General features: G+C 38.3%; 1 protein-coding gene across 1 annotated transcript in view; it reads right to left on the bottom strand.

The window, feature by feature from the left end:
• SUPT3H (SPT3 homolog, SAGA and STAGA complex component) overlaps positions 1–25736 on the bottom strand; it is a 176300-nt gene that overhangs the window by 79925 nt on the left and 70639 nt on the right. The gene's annotated exons all lie outside the window — the stretch shown is intronic.

Raw genomic sequence — 25736 nt, 5'->3', positions numbered from 1 at the left:
TCCCAGCGATCGACCTGGAAGGGAAGGCATAGCTTGGTCTCCTTTGCGTCTACAGGAATTATATGAAGCACAACACTTTTTCGGTTTCATTGGTCCTGTGGCACTCAGCTAAAGAAATGCATTGTTTCCAAGTTTACCCTTCTGAGCAGGCTATGCTACACAGCAAATACATATGGATACATTAATACAAAGTGTCAGTTATAACGATGGTCTAATGTTATTTCAAACCACAGGAAGAGAAAAAAAAAAAAAAAATCAGATGCCGACCCTCACTCCATATCACTGCATATAATTATGCGCAGGGACCGCCTGTCTGCAACTTTGTTGAGCCACAGAGTGAGTGCGCAAGAGGCCTGAAACAGGAAGTGGGAGTGCGCAGGAGGCCTGAATCACTTTTAACAGGTAATACAGTCACACTGCCCAGCCACATCCATTGGCCACTTGGTAAAAGGAATTACTGTCACATTTATAGTATGTCTGGGGTGTACAGGTATAAAAGGGAAATGTAGTAGTCCAAAGAATGCTAATTTGTAAAAGAGCTGCTATATGATATAGGAGTCACCTAGAACATAGGGTTATAACAATGCAGAGGTCGCCGGCATATCGCAGGGTGAATATGTTCAGCAATCGCTTTCTGAATCATGTCCACGTGAGCCGGACCTCCATTCCCCTCTGACTTAAGTGCTATAATCGATCAATATTACAGCTTGTTCTCATGATTCACACGCCCATGAATCGTATGGTTTCAATAAATTACTTTCAGTCATGCTATAAGATGTGACAATTCCCCATCACAGCATCTGTCCCTTGTTCCACAGAGACATAATTGGGGCTTTTAGGGCTGTAGAACCCTGCAATACCCTCATACCCAGCAAACATTCTGACCTCCTAGAAAGAGGGGCATCTGGGGAGGAGAGAGGGGCACGTGGATTTGGATGCAAAAACCTAGACTATTTGTCCTAAAAATGCACACTTAGAAAAGCATTATAAACATTTAAGTCTATGTATTGACATTGTTAGCAATATATATATATCGTTTTTGCATATTTAAGTTACTACCAATCATTGAATAATCTGCTCCAGGCTTATAATAAGTTCCATTTGTTACCATGAAGAGTCTTGATCAGGAAACCAATGAACTAATTATCCTGACAAAAGATCTAAACTGGACACTGATCAATCATTTCTTTTCTGATGATAACAAGCCAAGGCTCAACACACACACACTGAACAAAGCGCTTGATTTAGTCTGGGAACCCGGGGCAAACAAGGCATATTCATTTACTGTCTGCCTGGAAATTGAAAAAAGCCACACAAATAGGAGATAAATACAGAAAATGCATATACACACAATCATTACACACAAATTCATTAAAAAACCCAAAAAGCATTAGTTACAAATATGTTACATATTATACATTTTTTTTTACCACTTTAACAAATTGAAAATAGCCTGATAAATTACTACACTTAAAATGTGATGTATTATATTGGCCCGATTATAGGACCCAATTTTTCCCCTAAAGTTAACTCTTTAAACAGGGGGTGCCGCTTCTAATTGAGGACTAACATTTCAATAGGGTGCCGAGTGGAAGCTTTGCTGGTGTAACTACTCGGTGCGACTCTTTGTTCCCGTCTCCCCGTGCCGGTTCAAAATACTTTAGAAAAAGCTGTTCTGACCAGGACTGCACAGATCTAGGTCGGACGGGCCCTTTCTAAACGATTTTGAACCGGCACGGGGAGACGGGAATGTATCAGAGTCACATGATGTCACATGACCCCGCGGTGAAAGAGCAGCCGGACAGCAAGCCACAGAGGTAAGCAGGGGCAGAAGGGATGGATGTGTAAGTGGGGTGAGATGAAGTGTGTGTTAGTGAGTATGAGTGTGTAATTTGCATAAGTGTGTTTACATATGTTGTATGAAGGATAGGGGGGCAAGGGGCAAAGAAGACAGACATGTTTGGGGGCAAGTTGGGGGGCCACAGGGCAATCTTCGACCAGGGCCCTGTGGTTTCTAGTTACGTCCCTGGAAGCTTCTTTCTATAAACGGGGGCTGAAGGTGAAGGCTGCTAACCGGTTTTGCACTACATACATTTGCGGGGGATCAGTAAGCAGCACCTAAGCAGATAGCGCTTCGCGTGTAAACCGCAGAGGAGAGCCGACGAGGTCAAGATGTTCTGGAAACAATTTCAGCAAAACCTTGTGAGTCAAATGATAGGAAGTCACCTCAGGTAAAGCCATCGAGAAAAGGTCTTGTTTTTAGCAAACCACTGTGCAATCTTGACATGTGTAAATAAACCCCGCTAAGTGCCCTCCTTTAATCTATTTTTTGTTCTTAACAAAAAGGAAAAAAAGCGGCAGCAATTTGGATAAAATAAAGGAACACGAGTGGAAAACAAGTAATAAAAGTTTAATGTTTCAAAGCTCCCTGGGTTTTGTACTACAAGCGAGCAAAAACAAAGGCAGATATTTCTGCAGATTACCACATCCGTTTCCATTAATTATACTCTGGTTACTGACTTTGTACCAAGAAGTGCGCTCGGCTGCTCTGTTCAGTACCACCACTGAGAAAATTTAAATAAATAATAAAAAAAAGGGTTAAAAATAGAAAAAGAAAAAAAATAAGAGTAAGCGTTTTTTGCACGAAGGGAAGGAGCCACAATGAAAAATACTTAGGAACTACCTTTTTTGTCATCTAAGAACACGAGCCAACCTCCGATATTCTGCTCCGATTCCGATAAAGTGTGTAAGAACATTTACCCGCTTGTCAGGAATGCCCCAGCAAATGCAGGACTGTTGTCAACTAAGACCTCCCGTACTTTAATATGAAAGTGTAAGTACTCCTATTTGATATTATAAAGCACAATATATTTTGCCATGGAAACCCAGGAACTCGGTGGCCAGCCCCCCGCCCAACGATCAGATAATCTGGGGGGAAATCTATTTGGTGCAGTTTTGTTGCATTCGGAACGGTGAGAATTATTTATAATGCACAAATCTATATCGCCTAAAAACGAAAGCATTTAACTTATATTTTCGAAGAAGAAGGAAAAAAAAACAAGAAAAAAAGGGTTCTGCACCCTATTGATTGCAATCAATCTCTAATAAGCTAGAGGGTGCCGTCACCTTTCTCACGAATTGGAATAAAACAGGGCATCATTTGAATCTTAACGAAAGGCAGAAGGAAAACTCTGCAACATACGGTGACGCTGATTCTTCGGGACACCAAAAATATATATACCGTATTTGCTCGATTATAAGACGACCCTGATTATAAGACGACCCCCCAAAATCTGAATATTAATTTAGGAAAAAAAGAAAAAGCCTGAATATAAGACGACCCAAAGGAAAAAAGTTTTACCAGTAAATGTTAATTCATGTAAACTATTTTTTTTAATAAAAGCTATGATTGAGAAAAATATTTTTTTTTTGTTTTTATTTCTTGTATTTTCCAACCTGTCCCCCAGTTACGCACATCTGCCCCCAGGCTTGCCACTCCAATATGGCACTGTGGCCCATGATATGCCTTTTAACCCTCTATATGCCACTGTGCCCCATGGTATGCCTTTTGACCCCCTATGTGCCACTCTGCCTCCAGAAATGCCTTATACCCCTCTATCCCATTCTGGCATTTAGGGGGTTAAAATGCATATTATGGGGCAGAGTGGCATATAGGGAGGTATAAGGCATTTCAGGAGGCAGAGTGCTCTATTAAATGCCCCCTTAACGCCACTCCAGAAATGCCCTATGCCCCCATTTAACACACACACACCCTATACCCCCATTTCACTAACACACACACACACACACCCTATACCCCCATTTAACTAACTAACACACACACACACTCTCTCCCCCCCCTCTCTCACCCCCCTTCCCCCGCTCTCCCCCCTCTCTTACCTGTGCTTCCAGCCGGGGCAGCGGGTTGACGTCGCCTTCTGCTGCAGCCGGAAGGAGGTGTGGCTAGCAGCGGGGGTTTGTATGCGTCCGTCGCGTATACTTTCCCCGGCTGTCAGAGATCAGAGTTCCCGGCACCGGTGCGGGGAACTCTGATCTCTGACAGTCGGGGAAGGTCTATGCGATGGACGCAGACAACCCCCGCTGCTAGCCACACCTCCTTCCGGCTGCAGCGGACGTTGTCTACGCGGATCGTGTAGACGTCAACCCGCTGCCCCGGCAACACAGCAGGAAGCACCGGTAAGTGTGTGTATGATGGGGGGGGGTGAGACAGGAGGATCCAGGTCCCCTGCAGCGGTGCGGGGGATCTGGATCTTAGTCTCCTAATCAGACCTCTATTTGAGGTCTGATTAGAAGACGACCCCGATTAGAAGACGAGGGGTATTTTTCAGAGCATTTGCTCTGAAAAAAACCTCGTCTTATAATCGAGCAAATACGGTATATTTTTTTTTGTATTTGTATAATTTTAGAGCGGAGTTGGACAGCTCTTCCAAAGGTCAACCGTAAGTACAACATATGGCACACATTCTCCAATAATGTCCTTAGGTGCAAAATATGATTTATGATATAATGGTCAGTATATACCACATTCTGTGTAATTTTGATTAAATATAAAAATAATGTCTATTTGTGTTTCAGAAATCCAGCTCACCTGCGCGTACCCGGGAGCAGTGACCGCCAACTCATAATATATACAGAATATATATTGCAAGCTGCATTTTCTTTTTATCATTTTGGTTATAATATTCCAAGCAGCTACAAACTCGCTACATTGGAAGTTGCAGAGCAGAAACAGAGAATTTCCCCGGGACAGGAATCTCTTCCCACGTTGATGGCAGCGATGTCCGGTACTACGTAGAATTCCCGTTGTTGCCTTGCCCTTGTGTCTTCAGTGAGGAAGAGCGACGGAGGGCCAGGCTGGGGCATTAAATGATTTTCCCATTTACAAAAATATATATATTTGGAATGTAAAATGCACCACAATCCACACAACACAATCAAAAAAACAGAAATCACAACCCATGGGTAGTTTAAACATTTTAATTAATTAAAAGTAGTGACGCTTAGATGTCCCTCTGACTTTATTCTGGGATAGAGGCTGAACTCATAATAGCCCTTTGGAGCGTGCATTAAAAGTGACGCGATATCTACCCTTCCAGACTACTTTACAGCGTACACGGCTATAATAAAATAAAAAAACTGCCCGGCCATAACTCCTCCGTAGCCGGCCTGGCTATTTCCTTTCCGCGCTATTTATAACCAATGAATGGAATAGACATTTAAGGTAAACGCTTGAAAAATACAAGTATACGTGTTTATTTAGTCACCTCGGTAACGATCGCATTCAGGACACACTCAAGAAGTATTTCGACTACAAAAGAAATATTGTAAACTTCAGAGGCATGAAAAATACATCCATTCAGCAAAGCCTAAAGACATCTCATTATAAGAAAATACATTATAAATATTATGCGAGCCGTGAAATGGTAGCTTGTAAAATACGTCCATTCATAAACAGTCACGCTTAATGGGATTAAAACACTGACCGTCTCTATTAAATGGTGATTAGCCATAGTTCAGCGAACATTCACAGCCATTCATTTACTCGGTAATTTCATTGACCCCGGGATTACTCAAACTGATAGAATACCTGGCTCTAGAATACCCGGGAAACCTTCACATTTTAAAAAAACTTTTATGGGCTTTCAGCATTAGTAAATTAATTTATACGACCTACTGCTTGTGCATTTTGTTTTGGACATACTTAGTTCAAAAAGTCCACAATAACCCTAAAAGCTGAAAAAATTGTGGCAGCCTTCTCTTCACCCATCATAAGGTCTCAACCAATGAACAATCAGGGGCAGATATAATTTAATGGGGAGGAATAATCATGCAGTTCCTGAGAACAAGTTAAGACTGCTCCCATGGTACACGTATAGAGTGAGGTTTACATAGTTTTCTATTGCTTATTTTAATCATCACTTATATTTTTAACCCATAGCAATCTTTTAATGCTTGCTTCCTATTATAGCTGTAGATACATCTCAAAATAATTATTGCTCTGTTGCGTCAACCTAAGATGCACCCAATGTCCAGACCTGAACGTGTATCAATAATAATTTATATATATATATATATATATATATATATATATATTTATTTGAGACATGGACACAAATTAAACCATAGGAACAATCCGTTCTAACAAACAGAAACATTGTGTGGAAAGTAGTTCAATGGATAAAAAAAAATGAAAGAAAAGGCTCAGTATAAGCCTTATTGGTATAAAAGCTCAGTATTGGAAGTCAATGAGTTTTTCAATGAAATTGTTGTAATCAGGGTAAATTTATACGGCCTCGGGTGTCTCGTCGGGATTCATCTCCGCAGCTTACGTGAATTTTCTCCAAATTCAGCGTCCCAGTAAAATTCTAAGACAGACGCTGCTGGACCCAGATGGTTCGATTTGCTGAACGGCTCTATCCAGCCTGGCAGGTGATCTGGGCTAACGGGAGACACGTAACTACATCTCCGAGGCACGTCAGACATTACATACAGGTGCAGCTGTCCCCTCCGTTACTATAACTAAGTAAACCCCGCATCTAATACCTAAACCGTAGCATCGCGATCATTGTGAACGAGCCGTGTGAACTAAGTAACATTGTGTCGGCCGGTACATAGAGCTCAGAGAAAAGACGGCCGTGGCTGGAAGTCTGCACGCGGACGCGCAAATAATTAAACTGCAGACTAAAGAGCTTTAAAGCACCGAGGGACAGAGTGAAGCCAGGAGAGGGCAGTGCGGCCAACGGAAAGCAGGAAAAATGACTTATCTGACTCGCTTATCACAATAATGCTAACGGAACAGTCAAACACCAGTACAGGGAAAATAACGCACAGCCACGCAACCTACTGCTGGGGAAAAATTGGTACTAAAGGTGCTGTTCCACTACGACATGTTAAGCAAACAAACCTTAGGAGTTCTCCCATTTTATTATTTCCTCTAAAAAAAACAATCTTCCTTAAACAAAAGATCAAGAATATTTAAGAATGTGTGTTTTATAGGAGGTACCTGAAGTTCTTTCAGATCACATGTAAACTGAACCCTATCATTAAGTGTCAAACAGAGAAACCAAATGTATTTTCCCTGCTGTATAAAATTAAAACTGACCGAGACGCATGGAAGTTGTAATTTAACTGCTCACCTCACCAACTGATGATGTAGGGCGAGTTACTAACATCTATTGTACCTTTTGAGTATATTCACTAAAGGGAGAGTTGGCAGGAAAGTTTGCAATACGTTTGCTCTTGCAAGAAAGGCTGTGTTGGCCCTGTATAATGCATGATTCAATGCATAAGACTGGCGAGACCTCCCTGATTTAACTATACAGGGCAGGCTAAGGTCCTCCTGCAGCAGATGCTTATTGGGGAAGGCTCTCCTTTTAGTAAATAAACTCCCTTAAAAATGGGTAAAATGAACTACAGGTCATATTACATACACACAAAATGCCTTTTTTTCCTACTTAAATTGGGAAATACCAATTAGATTAAAAAACCTGATACAGGCACAGGTCTGCAGAAAGACCGAAGTGAAAAATGTAAATAAGCATCTATACGGCAATTCAACGAGACCTCGCTATAGCACGGCGACGTCGAGACCCTCCTTACGCGTCCCTTTTTACAGCCGGTTAATGTTCAGTCACATCGTGTAACATTTAGTATAAGAGCAACAAATTGTATTTATAGTCTAATTACAGAACAAGATCTGCCTCATACAAGTTACAGAAATCACGGAAACTAAGTTGATTAGATCATATTTGTATACGTTTTCTTTTACTCTGTATTATAAATCTATGTGCTGTGTAACGAATACATCAGCGACAAAGAGATTTCAAGACGCATTAGACACTCGCCTTACGTGTATTGCCGTAGGAGCAGTCATTTTAACGTCCTGTTACCGAGTGCTGCACGGCTACTCCTCCCAATCTACTTACCGATGAGAAGTAACCAGTCCCCAAAATTAGGAAATGATTGGTTCTTTGTAAAAAATGGGAGCAAGGAAAAGAGAAACTATTCTTAATAGGGAACTAATTACACAGAAAGCAAAAATCCATCTCATTTAAAAGTAAAAATGTTTCAAAGATTACAGCAAAAAGCTTTGGATGACAAAGCATGCACTGCTTTTAATACACTCAGGCAGTATATATATATATATATATATATATATATATATATATATATATATATATATATATATACACACACACACGTAGTATCTGCCGACGTAGACCATACCAACATATCTATACATTTATATCTGCCCCAACTCTGCCTGACTAAATGCCTTCACTCAGCCTGGCTCAGATCCAAAGTCTAGTTGAATATCTCTAAGATGAAGAATCCAAACATGAAATACTGCACAGGGGTCTATTCACTAAAGGGAGAGCCGACAAAAGAATTGTTTCAACTCCTTGACCTCACTATATACTGTCAAGGTCCAGTCCCAATGAGCTTCTGCTGCAGGAAAAGCCTGGCCGGCTTCTGAATTATACATTGTCCAGGGCCAACTCCACCCTTCACACTAGAGAAACTGGCTAATGTTAGTCCTTCATGAAGTATAATGAAGCGGGGGCATTGAAACCACAGCTCTTCTGCAAACTCTTCTGACAACTATTTAGTGAATCTCTGGATCAATCTATCTGGACCTTTCTATGTGTGATCTCTCCATCAAGAGGGGTCGCTGCTCATGCATAATGTAAAATGTTAGAGATTAGCAAAATTACTGAATGCGAATAGTTAACTTCATCTGAAAACGTGACGTGGATTTTACCAGCTACATTGGCTGAAAACTGAAAGAATTGGAAACAAAACGTTGCATTTCACAGGCAGTAACGAGAAATCACTTAGTAAATCACCTACCAAATACTTCTCTACATGTTTCAAAGCATTCCAGATGCAGATAACTCTTAAATAAGTGTTTAGTGGCCGGTTTAGCTACACCTTTTATTACCCCGTTAATAGTTAGGAGCAAGCGAAGGCATAAATTGCTTTTATTTTAGATTTTTGGAGAAACAAATCCTGACCTGTCACCGGCATAGCCGTCGAGTTCGGGATGAACAGCAGGCGGGGGGCCGACGATCGACAGCCCGTTTTGCATACGCAGACGGCATCTCAGTACTTAAATCTATCAAGTGCAATCAAAGCCGCATCGCCGGTGACATAACGCAGCCACCTGGACTCAATACCAACACAGGAGGACAAAGAGCTCGGGATTTTCCAGAGGCACCTTTCCAATTTGTATACAGCTTTTTCTACCAGCAGAAAAGAAATCCGTATCCTTCCTGTGTTTTGCTTGGTCGGGAACGTAAATGCAAAATCCAAGCTCCGGGTTGGTGAACTATAAGAACCCCACAAAAGACTCCATCATTAAAACAAAACACTAAGTTTAAATATTATTCATTTTTACCGTTTTCTCTATTTTGTTTTATTCATTTTGATGTTTACGGTTTACTTTGATTATAACTCAGTGTCGCTATATGTTGAATCTCATCCAGCAAGATCACATATAAACATGATTTAACGGTTCAACCTTTTTTAATTAAAATCTAATCTTCTATAATAAAAGGCATCTTGTATAGTAGCATATTGTATTATTGACCGGATGATTTAATTTCCCCCGGAGTTCCCTGAAAACACGATTCCCTTTTCATGACGTTTTTACATGATGATCTCCCACATCTCCCTTGGTGTTCCCAAAATCATAGAACCGGATTCATATGGAGGCTCATTAGTCAAAAACAAAACAAAAAATAAATAAATAGCAGCCCTAGGGCTGCAAGGGTTAATAGTTTCACACTTATGTGTCTAGGTTCATTTAACCAAAAGCACAGCAGTACGCTTTATCACACCTACTCTCGATATCCTTGTGAAAACAAGGGAAATAAAACAAAAGAACATACTATTCTACGGCTAAACTGTCGCTGAACGATCTTTAGGAACATGCTGTTCCCACGTATTTGCCAGAAAGTGCTGTCTCAGGACGCATGTTTTTTTTCTTGTCTTTTCACAAATAGGTTTCATAATATGCTGCGAGACGGTATAATAATCTCCCCGAAACGTTTGGCGTAGGTATAATATACAAATGCGAGATGTATATTAACCGCGATTGTGTTATCGCTTCACAGGACTACTAGCATCTACACACGCTGCAAAACACACAAATCAATGATACTGCACTTGGCAAAAAAGAACAAAATGATTAAAAAAAAAAAAACACAATTCAAGCAACTTTTCATTTAAAAAACGATAACCCATTGGGTGCTGCATGAGTTACACGCAGCCTTATAGACACACTTGGCACCCCAGGATAAAATAACCACAATACAGCTCAGACTTTTTTTTTTTTTTTTTGCAAGTCTAGCAAAAAAGGGAGTTTTAAAAAAAAATCCTCATAATATTATTTTAGCTGCGCCAATCAGGTTTTGCACTTGTAAATGAATTACCAGGGCTTTTAAGCTGTAGGTTTACCGACAGGGCAATTCATTTGCGCGTTTCCTTTAACTCCAAGGAGGAAGAAAATGACAATTTTAATTAAAACGTGATTTTAATTCTCCTAAAACATATCCAACAGTTTTGACAATGAAGAACATCCAGAATGTTCAAATATGTCACATCAATACTTCAGCTACTGAAACAGAGGATCTGATATAGTCAATATAATTTACAATAATAATTATACAAAACCATGGAAAATAATTCAGTTTTCAGATGAATTGGTAATTCCCAAAGGGGTGTGGGGTTGTGGCAGGGTTACACAGATTATGTTCTACTTTGGTGAGACACTTATTGAATCAAGGCTTTGGAGCGTGTTGCACTTAAATAAAAGAAAAATATGTATTTTAATATTTTTAGATGGTTAATTTTATTTTTTCATATTATCCCCCGTAAGCCTCCCCTTTTGCTGATGTAACGAGTAGAGCTGCAGCAGCTATGGATACATTTCCCTAAATGGGCCCTCCTTTCCCTCCCTGCCCCTGAAACGATACTGAGCAGCACTGCCTGAATCGAGTAGAGCTGCTGAGCAGCTCTGGATAGATTCTCCTAAACAAGCCCCCCCCCTCCTGCCCATAAAACCAATAAAGATACAGCGGCCCTTGACCTGACAGTGTGCTGAGAAAAACAGATGAAAGCACAGGTAATAGTCTTAAGAATTAGGAGGTGGAATGCTGAGCGAGAATGTCAGGAGGCACAGAGAGGAACACTCAGGGAGGTGAGAGACCAGACAAGGAGTAGCAACAAGCACAAAACAAGAGCAACATGATGCCCTGCAAACGCCCTGAAGAGGGTCCTGCTGAAAGGGTTATAAATACAAAGGTTAATGAAAATAAAAGCCCAACACCAGCTCATGTGTAAAAAAATAAATAAATAAAAAATGCAGCAACAAATGGAATGAAACCCATCGGCCGAGAAAATAATTAAAAAAAAAAATGAATTAAAAAAGCCCATAATAAATATAGTCAACAGCAGCTGGGCGATAGGAGATCTGCCTCTTGCATCAACAGAGTTCTAGCCCAACAGCAGAGGCAGGGCCACTGTCAAGCCTTGGTGCTGCAAGAAATGATTAAATGTAGTCCAACTACACGTCCATTTGTTATAGTTGTATAAATATACACAGTCGCAATTAAACTCCGTACACTGACTGAGGGGCCGACAATGTAGCGGGAAGCTGGCTCTGCTGGCAGCGGTAGGTGTGATGTAAGTGGTGAGTCAGTAGAAATCAACCAGTCAACATATCTGCAGCCAAACTCAGAGCCTGTTTTGACAAGTACTTTAATGGCTCAAAAAAAAAAGGGGGCATACTGCTCTGACAGCCACTAATTTTCCCTTGCATCATAGATCCTAAATGTTATTAGTGTAATTTAAAACTTTAATGCTTTAAATCCCACCCTCCACCCTACCCAAAACACCCCGTCTCTAACGGGGTAAAAAAAATCTCTTTATTAGTGCTTGTTCAGCCAACAATGTCAATAGCAATTTAGCTGCACAATATCCATGTTCAACAGAGGAAATATTTTTAGAAGTCTGTTTTTGGCCAAGATACACGGAGGGAGGGATGGACACGTATAAGCTAACATAGCACACTTGTTTTGGACACTAGCATTAGCCTAATATTAATGTTTTCCTTGCTTTTTATAGGTCACAAGTTGTTACACTTTCTGTCACCGGGGGCGATGACAAATTTATTCAAGCCGCCCATGTTGTTCTCGGAACGAGGAGAGGTTTGTAGCGCAGAGATTCAGATACATTCTATATGAATGAACAATTAACCTACCTGTCTGATACAACGTTATAGCTTGTATCCATGCCTGCAACTGAGCAATCTCCCTTCCAACAGTTTTTGGCAAACTACAACTCCTAGAATCCCCAGCCAACTAACAGCAGTTGCTTTCCAACAACAGCTGCGGCAAACCCCAAGGTTTTCAACACTTGGACTAATGAGCATCGCTCCCATTTAATCACTTGCTTTAGGAATGCAGTGCTTACATTTTAGAACATGTTTGCTTGGTAAATCCCATTTGGATCTTATACTTAATAAATTTAAAGCTAGCGCAGGCTTTACTAATACGAAAAAAAGTGTGTAACCAGGACAAATACAGGCGTAAAGCTTTCCACATAAATAAAAAAAAAAAACGGAGGTGCTGATACGCAGGAAGTTAGAGGAGGGCACTTCCTGTTGCATATCTCTTTTGCTTACGCTGACCTGGGAGAAATTTATGAAAGCGTAAAAAATGAAACCGGAAAGAATGTTCCTTCATTTAGAAAAATTATGTATAAGAGCTTTTGTTTGAATTTAATCAAGTAAGGGTTCAAACAGGATGAACCAAAATGAAGCAATTTATATTAAAATGCGCCAGCTTTAGCTAATAGCATCATGTTTTTACCTAAAAATAAATGTTTAATATTATTAATTGTTATGGTGTACACTAGGAATAATGAGCAGTGTGGATACCAGTAAGTCATATGTTTGTTCATTTTGTATATTATTCATTTTATAATATTTTTGAGTTTCTATTCTATCTAAATGTAAGTCGAGGCAAGATTAATACAGCCTAATGTAGTGTTTTGCAACTAGGTCATAAATATTGGCGCTGTAAAAAGACTTGAAGGTCATGCCAGTTTCAAGTATAATCAGAAATCTTATTAGAACGCACATTTACGTGAACATTTATTTTGGTAGACAAATGGCTTTCAGTTGAGGGAGTAAAATTAGCTCAAAACCCCAAGTTGCCTTTTTGCTGTGTAGGGCTAAGTTCCAGTCATCGGAAATGCTTTGCTTTTTTTATATAAACCAAATACTCCAAAAATAATACGGTTTTAGAACTGCAAACAGTCAGAATTTGCCCCATCAGCTTCCGGCTGTATATTTTACCAGCTTATGCTTTATTTTACATCATCATTGCGGACATCCTTCTATTTCCAGAGCCACAATGTTTTCAGATACTAAAATGAGATTTTAAAACAATACAATGGTCAGTGACCAAGATTATTTATTTTAAAGATTTATATTTATTTTGTACAATCCACAATATATTAAAACAAAGACATTTATTTATTTACAGTAGGTGCCAATTTATGTCATGGTTCCCATTAGAGAAGATTTAAGGACATAGAGGAAAGATGGTCAAGATTCTAGGTAATTGGAAAGATTGGATTGACAAATGGGATTATTTCAGAGAACAATTATAATATATATATATATATATATATATATATATATATATGATATAAAAGGTACTCAAGCAAGTACATAGTGTCAGAATAAGCCAATAAGATACTTTCTTGAACGTGAAGTAGTATTAAGTCACCTTCGCATTAAGCCCAGCGCACCAAGCAGTTTCCGCAGTAAGCTGCTATTCTGTTGTATGCTGTGTGTTGTGAAGGTGGGTTGTGAGGCTGACCTTGCTGTGTGTGGCGGGGGGTAATTTGGGGGACAGGAGGCCGACACTGCTATGTGCATGAGGTGAAGGGTGGGTTAAGAATTGCTGAATTGCTGTGTGAGGACAGGTTGGAGGCTGGAGATTGGGTGTGCTGGAGGGGCTGGGTTGGGACACAGAGAGGAGAGAGACAGATACAGAGACTGAGAGGAAGTAAAGAGAAGAAAAGCAAGATGAAGGGAAAGAAGAAAAGCATAAGAACCAAATGTAGAAAAAAAAGCAGGGAGAAAAAGATAAGGAAAGAGGGAGGCAATCAGACTTAATTATAATGAACTAAACGGGTAAATATCAACACCCTGTACTACATGCTTTCCTAGCGACCAACTTTACGAGGAAAAATACCTCCTTGGGACCAAAATCCCTGCGTCCCTCTTGCCTGGGAAGGACTACTGGGCAGTTCTACAACCTGAAAGAAAGCGGTGTATACAACATTCAGAAAATTTACTTATAAATCAAACTATGTGAAAAACACACCATATTGTAAATATACATCTCCTAGGTACATAAATATCTATAAATAGGGGAGAAATACATTACAAAGTCTGTTTAATGCTTTATCTCCAACCACAACCCTAAACTAAGGAGTACACCTCTTTAGGTCAGACTTCGTAGGGACCGATCAGTTTCACTCACTGACCCTGAGGTGTGAGAAGAGGCTGTGAAGTAAGTGGCCCAACTATTTCTTGCTTCCTGAAATATGAAGAAAATAAAAATAGAAAAAACAATATTGTGACAAATCAAGTGTGCCTTGGAACAGATTCCACAATGTGAGTCTTGGCCAATGTGTGCGATGAGGACAAACATTATTTCACTATTTAGACATCACGTTTCATAAAGAATTACTATTTAGAACAGGTCTATATAAATGACCTCACTAAGCAATCCATTTTCCTTTCTTTCCTCTAACTGCATTGGCCCGATCAACTTTCTTGACTAAGACCCTTCAAAATCACCTAGTATGTTTATACACGGTGTGCCTGATGTATTCATACGGTACAACTGCAGAAAGATGAATGGATTTTGGCCCGTGTCCGTGATTTGCTGTGACATAAAGCAGCGCACAGCAAACTACACTACAAAGAGAAAAAGAACAAAATATCCCCGGGATTTCTGGATTGAGTCGTGGCACAAACTGATCCTACGCTAAGCTTTGTGCAGCAACTAACATTCCACGTATCGGTCCTGCTCAGTTGTAGCCTCCATATGGTTTTGACTTTGACCCTGGCAAGCCGTACAATTTTGCCACAAATAAAGAGGTTAGTCTAAAATGACATAACAATCTCAAGGTACTTAGCAACACAGACCCTCTATGCGAAAGAACACTTAAAAAGCGGTAGAGGGGAATTATAAACATTCAAATCAATAGCGTCCGCTGACAATTGACCACATCAAACGCTAACAGTAGATATGTAAGACAACGAAGAGCCATTTATCACCTAGCTGGTTACACATCCTTTAATTCAAGGTCGTACTTTGTTCGCATATACAGTATGTCTTCCATATTCCATTTCAAAACCCTTTCAGCCTCTGTGTAGGTTATCCGGATAGCTTTCATGCAAACCAACCCCACATGGCAAGGTGATACTGTCCAGGGTACCAAGCATCACGTATACGTTGTGCTATCCCTGTTACAAGGAAAGGTACAGATGAGATGCTATCGAAAGGATCCCAGGCTTTGTTACTCCGCGTATGGTGACAAATGGCATTGTCACAGAATACAATGAGTGCAGACAAAGCGTTTGCTGGAGTAAAACATCTGGGAGAACTATTAGTGAGTGGGTACCTCTTCTAGTGCCCAGATCTGTATTCTATGGTAGCTAACAAATTCAGATTATAACATTTATGTCAATCTTAAATTAAGTCAATCTTAAAACGAGGCGGTGAAATATACGACGAAAGGGTACTTTACAAACCCAACACTGCGGCTTCAGTTCTCAACTATAAAATGCGCTCAGATCATATTATACATTACATTATTATCACAGCGTAACAATATTCATATTAAATGTGTTTCATAAGTAATTCAAGATGCAATGATATTCACTACTAGAAGGGCAACATAGGTGGATCACAATCTAAATATACTTTAATTCAGGAGTATTTAGAGTATGCAGGGTATGGCGTACGTAACAATTAACCTTTAATTTTTCTACAAATACAGAATCTCGATTTTTTGTAGAAAGGCCTCAGCTTCCTGTGTTATTTCCGTTGTTTCTGTCCATTAACATTGTTGCCCTTTCAATCTCCAACTGGAATGAATATTTAAAGGAATTAAAGAGCGTGGATCAGGAGAGGACCCGTGTTGTATGTACATCCTTGGGACTATAAATTCCTGAAACATCCCCAACAATACATATAAATGCAGAAGGGGTTTATATTTGAAAGCTGGACCTGATATACCCAGAACAGTACTGTCTTTTTGTTTACAGGGCAAACAAGGCAACTGCCCAGGGCTCAACTCCACTCGGGGGCTCTTTTAGTTTTGCCACCCGAAACAAGAACGGAACTTCCTTTATTAGAATCATCTGCCATAATCTATTAAATCAAATCTTGGTATGGTCATCCGATGTTTGTGCAAAAAGATATGTATTAATCATCACACTCGGGAGGCTTTAACTCTAAGACACACACTGGGCAAAAATCTACAGTTATTTCAGCAGTATGCCCTTAATTGGATTATTTTAATACTTCAATTTGGCATTATGCAAAACCTTTTGTATCATGGAAAAAAACTATAGCTGAATAAACATCAAAAAAATAGAAACATTAATCTAAAGTTGTAGACTGTGTGTCTTTCGGACCCTGTAAATATAATTCCGAATATGATTGGATAAATTGAATCCAGGATTCTTGTTTAAAGATATACCTTGTTGTCTGAGCAAACTGGGCTTGCTAAAGTAAACCGAGTTGCAAAGAAGAGCCGTCTGTGTTCGGGAAGGCACGGTGGTTGTCTAAAAATGTATCTTTGTTATTCCACATCCAGGTGACAGTTGCAGACATCTGGGTGTTTATGCAGGCTAACTTTATCAGGACCATCAAATATTAAATATTCTGCACGCGGTTTTCAGGAGCTTAGAAACGTGTAACGTTGTTTTTAATGGCTCTGCTGAAGACCACTAACTAAAGACTGACGGACAGAAGGTGCTGCATGCTCATCTAAGCCGCTCGTTTGCCTGTTACTTTAATCAGTTAACAAAACCGTGGTCTTCATAGAATCAGTGGATTCAGGGATGAAACAAACCACGGAATAAAAAGTATATCCAACATTTATTTCTCCAATTGCCTCTGCGCTCATTCCTATTATTTTCTGTTTCTAATATGCTCAACAAATTAATAAATATACCGCAAACTAAAACTCTTCTTTGTATACAAGGTGATTAACCACTAATTAATATAAAAAAACACAAGCAATTAAAATATAAAGTGGAAATACACATTCTTATATTTTGTTTCCCCACAAATTGATTAGTTGCATTTGGAATGTACACTGTTCAAATGATTTACAATCTGGTCCTATATTGGTATAAGAAAACAAAAAAAAAATATAACGGTAAAAAGTATATGAACTATACATCACACTACAATGTATAATCCTACTTTTCCATTCACATTCTGGTAAAAGAAATAATTTGCAATGTGCAATGAATAAATACGGCCTACATGCAGTCTTAGTATTTGTATTAGTATGACCGTTTAAGATATTGCTATAATGTGCACCAAACGTATGATAAAAATGACAGAAAAATATTTTGGTCCTTTGGATTTTAAAACCCCTGTGACAAAAGAATAATATTTTAATTATTTGGGAAACAAAATGCCATGTAACAATTTACATAACGCAAACTACCTCAACACTGTATAACAAATAACCATTGTAATATATACATGAGACCAAAAAACTAACGTCATAAACCCTTAAAGGCAGTGTTTTTATTTTTTTTAACACAGGAGCGAAAGCACTTTTGCTATGTTTACATTATTATTATTATCATTATTTTTATGTATTGTTTTATATAGCGCCATCAAATTCCGTAGCGCTGTACAATGGGTGGACAGGCCATAACAAGTAGTATATAACATAACAGTTTGACTTACAGAGACAACAGGTGAGGAGGGCTCTGCTCAAACGAGCTTACATGCTTTCCCTCATTAAGTGTAACATAATAATAATAATAATAATAATTTTCAGGGCTTGTTTTTTGTTAGAATCCTTCCACATAAACTACATCCAGTTTTAAAAAAAAAATATATAGTCTTTCTTCCCTAAATCTATGGATCTACACCAAGAAAATTTCCTTTAACCCTCCCACTTTCCAACCTTAAGTATATTTTTTTAAAAATGGTTCTTCTGGTTAAAAAAAATCAGAAGCACAGAGGACGTAAAATTACATCCTCTGTCGTAAAGTGCAGATTTTCTGGGATGTAATACTACATTCTCCAGCCTTAAGGGGTAAAAATAAAATAAAAAAAAAAAAATAAATAAATAAATAAACATGAAAGGTATCAAAACCTGTGACAAGAAGAGACTTCTAGAGGTGGCCGAGTCAAAAATGAATATTATGGTTCTGTGGATTTTTTTTACATTTACTAATATGCCAAAAAAAGTATTTACTAATACAGCAGAGATGCAGAAAGGGATGTGATGGTGTAAAAATTCCAGTGGTAGACATTATTGATTTTGCGTGTTACCCAACCACGATCCCACTGGCTTCTTTGTCATTATTTTATAAATATATGACACATATATATGCTTTATCACAGTAACGCTTTCATACACATTTCTTTTATTGCCTCAGGGCACCAGAAGCAATAAAATTTTGTTTTATGAGACTCCATTGAATATAATTGTTTTACATACAAATTTTGTCTCAAACCACAAAATGCCATGCCAATTTTTGTAACAGTATTAACCTTTTCAACCCTTAGAGCGCTGGCTACTTACTACATAGGCAGCGATCAGTCCATGAAGCAGGCAACCTAATGTTGCTGCTTGCTGCCATGGTTGCCGGTGCTTTGTTAAAGTGCCAGTATGATGCCCTCTTATCTCGTGAGACCAGCTGTCCAGCATGACAGAAAAAAGGTTTAAGCCCTGCTAACACGCAAGAATCAATACCTGTGACATCACACATGCCTCCCCCCATAAAAAATAAACCGTTTAATTGAGAAATATACACTAAATAAGTGTACAATTTCATTACAAATAAGCTGATAAACATTTAAGAAAATGTTATCGTACCCTCAAAGCACGTCAAACCCAGGTGAAAAAAAAGCGTGCAATATATCTGGGAATTTTCTACTTCGACTTTGTTTCCCTACAACTGTTATTGATTTTAAACACTTTTTCTATACGTCTAACCTGATTTTATATTGTATACTGTCGACTACATGGGCTGTGACATCGACATGTATGTACAAGCACATCTACTGCATACATTCACCAAGAAACGTGGGTCTTGTTTTTTTTGTATTTTTACCATATTATTCTATAATAGGATATAACGGTTTGCCTTAACCTAGGTACCTATGAAAACATATACAAAATATATAGGTTCCCCTGGGTAAAGTATATGTTCCTAAGGCTTCCAAATTGAATTATAGTAAGACTAGAGAAATTGGTCCAGCCTCTCGCAGGGGAAACGTGTCCTTAAACAAGAAAAAAAAAAACAGGAAGAAAAATAAACTTATTGCTAAATATCTAGTATGATTAGCAAATAAAGCCATAAGCTCACAGGGTAATGCATGCACATAAATCAATAACCTACAGCGATAAGTATAACAAGGAAGGCAAATGCACTTGTATTCTTTTGTTGAATAAGACAAAAAAATTCACAATGCTGAAAATTGCATTAAAAACAGCCACGGTGTACAGGAGAGAATTTAAAAAAGTAGTAAATAAACAGTACATTTAGCACTTGATAGAAACATTAATGCAAAACGCTTGCTAACCGCTAGGCCACATTCAGGAGAAACTGGTGACATATGAAAATATTGCAGGTTCAGGAGGTACATATTATACTTCATATTATACCCAGAGTGTAAAATAACCAGGAGTAAAACGTCCCCGGCTGGGTGGAGGTCTGCCCGTTGCTTAGCTTTAAGTAGCTTTAAGGAGGTCTGTCACTTTACCCAAATTTTAGTTATCTACACTAAATAAACCTACGTAAAGCTGTTAAGTAATTAGAAATAAACACTCTACACACATTATAAATTAACTTTACGTGTGCCACCTGTTCTTAGAAACTGCAGAATTGTTTCTCCGTTCCGTATTGTGAGGCCGTTGGTTGTTACTGACAGACTCAAGCAGCCTTTGGAAAGGTGAGGAGAAGGGAGGGAATCTCAGGAGAGGACGTTGGATTTGATAACACAGGCCCTCCAATTAGCCTTTTAAAATTAAACTTGGATCAGTGAACACAACGTGCCATTGGAACACAGGAGTGATGGGAGTGATAAAGGGCCATTGGAACACAGGAGTGATGGGAGTGATAAATGGCCATTGGAACACAGGAGTGATGGGAGTGATAAAGGGCCATTGGAACACAGGAGTGATGGGAGTGATAAAGGGCCTCTGTACGCCTATGAAGAGATGCCATTAAAAATCAGCCATTTCCAGCTACAATAGTCATTTACAACATTAACCCTGTCTGCGCTGGATTTCTGATCCTTTTCATGTTATTTGCTTTTCTTTCAAAAACAAGGACGTTTCTACGTGACCCCGAAGCATTGAACAGACGTGTATACAGACACGCATATCCCACAACCAATATATTATTCTTTTAGTCACCGATTGCATGCAGGTTACTATGGGGCCTTCCAGAAAAATAACCCCCAAACTTTGTACACAGTCATGGTATTGAAAGAGAACCTGGGTTTGTGTTTTTGGTGAATTTGAAACACACATAAAAATACAAATGCAATCTCTTTCCTCTCTAGTACTTTAAGCAGATAAACCAACACATTTCTCATTGTATTCATTTCTATGCATTTTTAATTTCAGTTCTCTTTTAGGTTTTATGCCTTTTGATGCGCAATATTATTTTCAAGTAATGTTTGCCCCCATGACAATAAACAAGTTACAAAAAACCCCCTGAGCTATTTAATGCTGGTGGGGGCAGACAATGTGTTGCCCACACTTTTGGATCAGCACTACTGCTGAATAACAGAGGATATATTTATTTATCCCATTTTAGTCATGTTATGTTCTCAACAGAATCCCATCCAAAGGTTACCAACGGAAGTACAATAGGAGTGGGCTTCTAATTGTTTGCCTGCATGTTACGCAAACAGGAATAGATAAAACGCGGCCTTCGTAGGACGGCTACCATTCTAAAAATACTGTCCAACAGCTGTTTAAAATTTAGGGTTTTTTTTTTTTTTTTTTTTTTTTTTAAGACCATAGCAACAGTGTTTGGTTGTTTCCAATTTCTAAAACCACAAATAGTAAAAGTGTACTCAGTCTATTGCAAACATAAATAGCAAATGTACGCTTCAGCACTTTTAAAAGGATATGGAAATTGGCAACAAAAATGCAGTTCATGTCGAAAATTTACGAGGACCCTGCCATATTTCTAGAGAAATACAATCAGGTAAAAATTAGGAAGATCTTAACCAGCTGGGTGGCATTTTTGTGTTTTTATACTTACATTTTTCCGAACTGAAAGAGTCTCATTATACACTTCTTGGCACTCGATAAAATAGACCACTGGTACCTTTGCTTAGACCACAGGTTTGTTGTGTGTGTGTTTAGCATAACACAAACATCTTTCACCTTACATATCCTCTGGAACCAGAATGCCTCCGTTCACGTTTTTCGAGGCACGTTACCCAAATGCTTGCTAAATTAATCTTTTTTTTAAAGCTTAGAGGCTTGTTGCACAAATTAGATTTAGCATCTGATTCCTTCCCGTATTCCCAAAGTGGTATCTATCACGTTTACTCAGATACTCGGGGTTTTGGGCATTGCATACGCCGATACTTTTAGCCAAAAACATATAACGTTTCTGCTTCCTCATTCTGTTGCAGAATATGTTGGCAGCCGATCGGCTATTTATATCGCTGAGATTCTGACGTCGTCGGTTGATTATTGTATCTAAATTTGTGTTTATATGCTTTACGGGCAGGAAAATTAGCAGTTAGCTTCTACTTTCATCTCCTTAACTCTACGAGTTTCAGGCAGATAGGCAATGAATAAAAACACTTGATTCACAAAAGAGAGCTTTTTTTTTTTTTTTTTATAGATATATTCAAATATTGTGTATTGTTTCATTGGTATGATGGACAGCAGCTTTTCCCTCCACATGGAAACATAAACGCCACTGATTTTCTACATAAAAATTATAGATTTTATGGCCGGGGATTTATGCAAATTCCAGTGAAAAAATTTACAGAATATCAAGAAAAGCATAGAAAATAATATGAAGTATGAAGTATGTTCTTGGCTTAGAGACTCAGAGCTCCTAACGTACGAGGGATGAAAATGGTATTTTTAGTTCTGTAACGAGATGTAACACAGCAGAGGTATTTAAAGAATATTCACAAACTTAATACCATATTGATTCATAAATATCACACAGTAATTGTGTTTGAAGAAAAAAATATGAATGTATGTATATATAAATGTTCCCCAGTAATCATTGAGGCTAAAGAAGGAAAACAAAGTCTAATAAAAACGAAGTAAACCAGCAGTATAAAACACAAAAATATTTTTTTTATAGAAATATAGTGGAATAATAGATACAACGGGATTCGTTTAAAACAAGCTTATTCTTAGGAAAGTTGAAGTTAATGTCCTATTCCTTCCCCACATGCTGCTTGTTGAATGTTTTCTGGGGATGAGTATAATGGGGTTCTACAGCCCCAGATGTCACTCAGCATACATTTATACATATTTATATAAAACACATTATTCATCTACAAAATGCCTTAAATTGAATAAGCCATGAATCAGTAGAAGACAAACTAAGATAAAAAGCAGCGCTCCATAGTCGCATCAATAAACACAACCCCTAGGACAAGTGCCCCTCTTCGATGAAGCCTAATATGTCGTATGAGGAGTCTTAATTTATGGAATATGTTGCAGCTAATCAGAAATCCATACTTCTCTGCAACAGCTTTCACCAACCACACAGCAAGCTTGCACTCATATCTTGATTTAATGTTTGCTAAAAAGCTCTTCGTTTTCTATAGCAGACTTTAGCCTCCATACCTACTTCTATCGATGATATTCCAGAATACTTTGGCAACCAATTTTTTTGTCAAAAAGAGATTTGGTACCAAAATTCTAACTTTGTGAACCATCTACAACACTGAATCTCCTTTTGTAAAAATTGTATACACTCAATAATAATAATAAATAATTTTAGTATTAGTGGTAGATTTATATATTATAACTATTCATTTATATATTCTAGACCATTGAGACATTTAAAGTAAAATATTTATATACAAAAATGAATAATGGACAACTGTAATGCATTAATGCAGAACACTTGACATCCAATGAAATTGAATCAAGTTTTAAGAATGTACAAAGTGCAAACATGGTTTGGAAAAGATTATACAATGAGGCTCTGTAAAAAAATAAATAAAAAAAAAAAAAAAAAAGATTTATGCCAATAACAAATATTGAATTAAAACACACACATGAGTGCGCACACACACACTATGTATTCATGTACATACAGTACTGTGCAAAAGTTTTAGGCAGGTGTGAAAAGATGCTGTAAAGTGATAATGCTTCCAAAAATAGACTTGTTAATAGCTTATTTTTATCATTTAATAAAATTCAATATGAGTGAATATTCTAGTGTTTTTCTTCTGGTGTGACCACCCTTTGCATCAATTATTCTAGGTACACTTGCACAAAGTCAGGTATTTTGTAGGTATATAGATAGGTGTATGATTAACCAGTTATCAAAAAGGAGGGTCCAATGATCACCAACTTAATATGTAGGTTGAAAAACAATTAACAGAAACAGCTGAACAGGAGTAATAAAACTGGATGAGGAACAGCCATATTCCACTTAGAAGGTGAAGTTGCTAAAGATAGTTTAATGTCAACAATCATACACCATGGCAACAACACAAAAGGTAGTTATACTGCATCAGCTCCTCTCACAGGTAGAAATTCAAAGGCAGACAAGGGTTTCTTTCCAAGATCTATTTAAGAAGCACAAAATATGGCAGTGTTAAGGACACGTCATGCTTACTGCCATTCACAGTAAGTGGGACCCAGGTACACCATCTACTGTCCAGGGAAGTCTGGTGAGAAGCGATCTTAATGGAAGACTTGCGACCAAAAAGCCATACTTCAGACGCGGAAACAAGACTAAGTGACTCAACTCTTCATGGACACAGCAACTAGGGTGCAGAAAAATGGCAGCAGGTGCTCTGGGCCGATGAGTCAATATTTTAATTACTTGGCTGTAGCAGAAGGCAGTCTCTGTCTGCCGAGGGGCTGGAGAGCTGTACAAGAAAGGGCAGACTAGATCGATCAAATGGTTCTTATTTGCCTCAATCCACAAAGAAGGTTAGTTTCTAAAAAAAAAAAAAAAACTGTGTGCAAGTGTTCCTGGAAGAATTGATGCCATTTTGAATGCAAAAGGGTGGTCACCAAACATTGATTTGATTTAGATTCGTATTCTCTTAATTTTGTAACAAGAAAAAAACAACCTATTAAAATGTATTTAAAAATTCTTACTTCACATCTGACTAAAAACATTTGCACACTACCGTACACATCGATATACACACATACACATATATACACACACACATATATATATACATACACACTCCATGCATATCTACATACAATTTTGTTTTATATTTACAGCAAGTGTAGATAAATCATATAAACCTTTTTTGGTATTTTAATATATCTCAAAACCCAAACATAAATACATTTTTATTGCTTCCTTTAAAATGTGCACAACTGAGGCGTCCAGTCATTTGGGGTTACAGCCATACCAAAGAATCTTAAAATTAGGTGATAATATCGCTAGGTTTCTGTAAAAGAAAAAAAAACCCAGCCATAATTACAAGATATTCCTTTTTGATGGTTTTGATCAAACGAGTCATGCAGGAATACGAACTATGAACTGAAAAACCCAATGATGAGCACTTCAAAAAGAACCTGAATTTACTGCACAAGAAGGCAAAGGATTTAAAGCAAATCTATATGTAAACACATTCCGATACGTTTAACATGTCTCCTGCCGGCTACCACAGTGTAAATCTACTGCCACTGTGTGTTCCTCTAGCATCACATAGACTATATGATTTAGAACAGGCATGAGATAAATCCAGGATTTCTGCAATTAGACAGAAGCTGCCCATGTGGGGAATATTAAGGGCTCTTTTCAGTAGCATCTCATGTAAGAGTGAGCCTTTATTTCTCGGCTGCACACAGGCTCTTTCATTTATCTGTGGAGTGGAGATGTGTGGTCTTCCCATAGGGCCGAGGTGAGAATTCTGTGGGTTTCAAAGAACTATTATCTATCCCGGTTTTCCGATTAAGCATTTTAACATACCTATAGTGTTAAACTATGCCTAAAATGTTCCTATTGTATGCTAAAAGGGCATTTTTACATATTATACCTTCACATATTTCTTCTCTCTCTTCACTATGTAAGATAAAAAACAAAACCAGTTGAGAAACTGGATAAACTTAAAAGAACGTAGTGATATGAATAGGCCAGCTATTGTAGGCTTGATCTAAGCTCAGATTGTAGACATAGGCCTAATGCAGAACTATATTAAACTCATCTGGTGAGTAATCACATGTACTTCGTC

The sequence above is a fragment of the Spea bombifrons genome, chromosome 3 (assembly GCF_027358695.1).
Source record: "Spea bombifrons isolate aSpeBom1 chromosome 3, aSpeBom1.2.pri, whole genome shotgun sequence".
NCBI lineage: Eukaryota > Metazoa > Chordata > Amphibia > Anura > Pelobatidae > Spea > Spea bombifrons.
This window is presented reverse-complemented; position numbering and strand designations above follow the sequence as displayed.